Below are 5,362 nucleotides of genomic sequence, written 5' to 3' on the forward strand. Positions count from 1 at the left end.
TTGTTTATATATCATCACACTGTATATATCTTTATACTATTCTGTGGACCCTTTACCTCACTGTATATACACATAATCCCACTATAACTAAGTCCACACTTATCACCTATCTATATCTTTTTATCACCATCATATCATATTTATAGTAACACAATGATTATATCTATCATCATTATTTATCTATTTTTCACCAGACTGTATACTATAACTTGTTGTATCTTCTATAAGTCAGAGAAATGTACTGGTCATTCACTGTCATTGTATAATTTACAATGGAAGGAGATATGCAGATATGCAATGTCCACTGAGATATGTTTGTATAAGCTTGTAAACTAATCATGTAGCAATTATCAAATTGATTATTTATATTTGTGTTCTTCTTACAGAAATACCAAACAACATTTTGCAAGGATTTAGAGGTCATTGGTGAAAATGGAAGAAAGGACATGGGTACATCTAATTTTAAATGAAATAACAAGAATAGTTAAATGATTTACAAACAAGCAGCACTCAGCAATAGTGATGGTAAAGTATTTTTATAAAATGATACTCAAAAAAAGATATATACAGTGTGGTGTTTAATATATTCCTCCATTGCTACAGTCGCTGCATTCATCACCACACTTTCCATATATATCCCAACAGTCTCAATAGCTACCCCCATACTATGATCATTTATCCCAACAGTCTCAATAGCTACCCCCATACTATGATTATATATCACTACAGTCTCAATAGCTATCCCCATACTATGATTATATATCACTACAGTCTCAATAGCTATTTCCATACCATGATTATCTATCACTACAGTCTCAATAGCTATTCCCATACTATGATTATCTATCACTACAGTCTCAATAGCTATCCCCATACTATGATTATATATCACTACAGTCTCAATAGCTATCTCCATACCATGATTATCTATCACTACAGTCTCAATAGCTATCCCCATACTATGATTATATATCACTACAGTCTCAATAGCTATCCCCATTCTATGATTATCTATCACTACAGTCTCAATAGCTATCCCCATACTATGACCATCTATCACTACAGTCTCAATAGCTATCCCCATACTATGATTATCTATCACTACAGTCTCAATAGCTATTCCCATACTATGATTATCTATCACTACACTCTCCATTCTGATGCCAACAGTCATTATGTATATATCATAATAATCTCTATGTATATCTCAGGATAATACAAAAGCTTCCCTTTTACTTTATTTATCAATCACCTCACTTTATATATCAATCACCACACTCTCTATATATATCCCCATACTCTCTATATATATCCCCATACTCTCTATATATATCCCCATACTCTCTATATCTACCCCAAAAGTCTCTCTGTATATCTCCACATAATAAACACCTTAGATTACCTTACTTTATTTATCAATCACCTCACTTTATGTATCAATCACCACACTCTATATATATATCCCCACCAACCGTGCAAGGGCTGTATAGCCAGTCAAGGTCGCTAAAAACTTCCATTTGTTTGTTATTCCCAACTCCCAATATCTACCTCAAAAGTCTCTCTGTATATATCTCCACACAATAAACACCCATCACCTCACTTTATTTATCAATCACTTCACTTTATATATATCAATCAACACACTCTCTATATATATTCCCATACTTTCGATATCTATCCCCACAGTTTCTATGTTTATGACCGAATTATATACACCTATCACCTTACTTTATTTATCCATCACCTCACTTTATATATCAATCACCACACACTTTCTATATATATCCCCATACTCTTGTTATGTATCCCCACAGTCTCTATGTTTATGACCACATTATAAACACCAATCACCTTACTTTATTTATCCATCACCTCGCTTTATATATCAATCACCACATACTCTCTATATCTATCCCCATACTTTCGATATCTATCCCCACAGTCTCTATGTTTATGACCACATTATAAACACCTATCACCTTACTTTATTTATCCATCACCTCACTTTATATAACAATCACCACATACTCTCTATATCTATCCCCATACTTTCGATATCTATCCCTACAGTCTCTGTGTTTATGACCACATTATAAACACATATCAACTTACTTTATTTATCCATCACCTCACTTTATATATCAATCACCACACACTCTCTATATCCATCCCCATACTCTCAATATCTATCCCACTAGTCTCTATGTTTATGGCCACATCATAAACACCTATCAGTTTCCTGTTTTTATCAATCACCTCACTAAATATATCAATCACATCAAACTCTCTATATACGTATAATATGCCCATAATCTCCATATCTATCCCCACAGTCCATATCTTTATGACCACTTTATAAACACCTTTCACCGTACTTTATATACTTTCACCTCGCAAAAATTATCAATGACCACACACTCTCTATATCTAACCCAGAAGTCTCTATGTTTTTCTTCACAACATAAACACCTATCACCTTACTTTATTTATCTATCACCTCACTACATATATCAATCACCACATACTCTCTATATATATCCCCATTTTCTCTATATTTACCCAAAATTCTCTATGTATATATCCACACAATATATCATATCACCTTACTGAAAATACCAATTACCTCACTTTGTAAATCAATTGCTCATTTTATATGTATCACCTCACTCAAAATATCTATCAGCTCACTGTTAATATTTTCACCTCAATATATACATTATGTCTTTCACACCACTGGGTATATCTCTCAACTTCCAACTTGAAAGTGGATATGAGTATGATAATAATCCATGTTTCTGTACAGAAATCTGTTTATGTTAATTTAGATTTTAAACTTAAAATGACTCAATGTGACACCTATCATTGTTATTATTTTTTTTCTTCAGAAAAGTGAAACAAGATTTTTGATAGATAGAAAATAGAAGAAAAGGAAAAGGTAATCTTCATTGAAATTTAAAGTAATATACATATGTATGTAAAGAGTTAATTAGCAAAGTATTATACATACGTATGTAAAGAGTTAATTAGCAAAGTATTATACATATGTATGTAAAGAGTTAATTAGCAAAGTATTATACATATGTATGTAAAGAGTTAATTAGCAAAGTATTATACATATGTATGTAAAGAGTTAATTAGCAAAGTATTATACATATGTATGTAAAGAGTTAATTAGCAAAGTATTATACATATGTATGTAAAGAGTTAATAAGCACTTAAACAATCCTGGTTGAAATGAAATAATTTAAAAGAAATGTTTTTTAAGGTATAACCGCTCCAAAATGTCATGCAATATTTTATGTAAATATCATGTCAGGCATCTTTTCAGTAAAAGCAGCAAATATGATATACTCACTGGGGGTCAATGATTGTAACATTCAAAATGAGTAAACCTTATAAATATATTGTTTCAGTGTTATTGCACTTGAAGCATTGTCTACAGTATACATCTGCTGGCACACACATAATGTATATACCACCACATATTATGTATCTACTGCCACACATAATATAATTATGGCCACATATAATATATCGACCGCCACACATAATAAATCAACACACTGTGTATATCTATCACCATATTATGTTTGTCTATCACCACACTATTGTTTATCACCACACTATTGTCTATCACCACACTATGTTTGTCTATCACCACACTATGTTTGTCTATCACCACACTATGTTTGTCTATCACCAAACTATTGTCTATCACCACACTACCTTTGTCTATCACCACACTATCTTTGTCTATCACCACACTATGTTTGTCTATCACCACACTATGTTTCTCTATCACCACACTATCTTTGTCTATCACCACATTACGTTTGTCTATCACCACACTATGTTTGTCTCTCACCATTCTATGTTTGTCTATCACCACACTTTATATTTTAATCATCGCAGTTGTAAAGCAAAGAAAAGTAATTACCCAAGAAAAAAATGATTTGAACTTTAAATGATTGGTCGCACAAATGAATTGTATTTCTATAAGTTTTACATTTTGATACTGTCTTGGAATTCTGCCATTGCAATGATGAAACACTCCTATTTGTCCTTAGATGGAAAACAAATGACAACTGTTTGGGACTTTTAAATTTTGTATTGTTTTGGAATAATTATTTATTCAACTGAACCATATTGTTATGTTTTAGGTTAAACAAGATTTAGTGCCTGCCACACAATTAAGAAAGAATGAGAGGCAAGAATGTCTACAGAACAGAGGAGATTATTTGTACTGCACTTCGATTTGTGTTATAGTTATATTCAATTAGTATTAAAGAGTTATGTACAATAAATCATGTTATATTATGTTCTTTAAAAAATACTTTATGTCAATTCTCCCTCTCATGCTTGGTGTTCTTTGACAACATTGGATTCTCCTAGTAAAGTGACAAATGCATATCTTTTTTAACCATTTTCTAACATGTGTATCTGTAACAACTAGAAGATGCAGAAGCAGTTTTAATATACCTTTATACTTGATTACCCTTTAACTGAATGTAGCTCCTATGAAAGTTAGTGTTTATAATTCTTTTTATAGGGGAGTCATATTCAGTTCCAAATAATTATTATTGAAGGAGCTATTCCCCTTGGAAATATAAATTATACGAAATATTGCATGGAAAGCCTTTTCAAATCTACATCATTCATAGGATTGCTACGAAATTTATATTGAAGGTTTATCTTAGCAAGTATTAGGGTTAGATTGAAATTCATTTCAAATCCACTTTTTCACTATTAGTAATGTCCCTTGGAAATTAAATTTTTATAGGAAATTGCCTTATACATGTTTTATATCAAATGCACTTTTGGCAATTACAGAATGATTTTACATCAGACTAAACTGGATTGATTTTAACCTACTCACTGACATGGTTGGTTTTCTCCTTTGAACTACATTATACAATATTGTATGTGTTTTGCCATTGTTGAAAGTCTCCATTGGATAGTTATCTTCTTGATAAACATACCATATTTCAAGTTTTTAAGTTTTAAGCATGTGTAAAACAATGTTTAATTGAAAGATTACTTCAAGATTTTCTTCATGTATTAGAATAACGCATGATATGGGTCTCCTTCCGTGACACAAATTAAGAACATGCAGAGCAAAAAGAATATGCTTGATTTGTATGAAGTAAAATAAAAAAATACAGAGCTCCTAGGAAAAGCAGAAATGGAACGTTCCTGATCAAAGGCAAAAACACATCAAACAGAATGCATAAAAGGTGAAATAAATGAATACTGAACTCCGAGTAAAAATTCAAAAAGGAAAGCAATCAAATGGCAAAATCAAATGATGAAATACATCAAATGATGAAATGCATCAAATGAATAAACAACAACTGTTATATTT

At 31.3% G+C, this 5,362-nt stretch overlaps 1 long non-coding RNA gene across 1 annotated transcript; it reads left to right on the forward strand.

Moving 5' to 3' along the window:
• The first annotated feature begins 353 nt into the window (after positions 1 to 353).
• Positions 354 to 4,304, forward strand: LOC143072876 (uncharacterized). Its single transcript, XR_012977340.1, has 3 exons — positions 354 to 525; positions 2,886 to 2,935; positions 4,161 to 4,304. It is a non-coding gene; the product is annotated as an uncharacterized LOC143072876 (long non-coding RNA).
• The last annotated feature ends 1,058 nt before the right edge of the window (positions 4,305 to 5,362 follow it).

The sequence above is a fragment of the Mytilus galloprovincialis genome, chromosome 4 (assembly GCF_965363235.1).
Source record: "Mytilus galloprovincialis chromosome 4, xbMytGall1.hap1.1, whole genome shotgun sequence".
Lineage (NCBI taxonomy): Eukaryota > Metazoa > Mollusca > Bivalvia > Mytilida > Mytilidae > Mytilus > Mytilus galloprovincialis.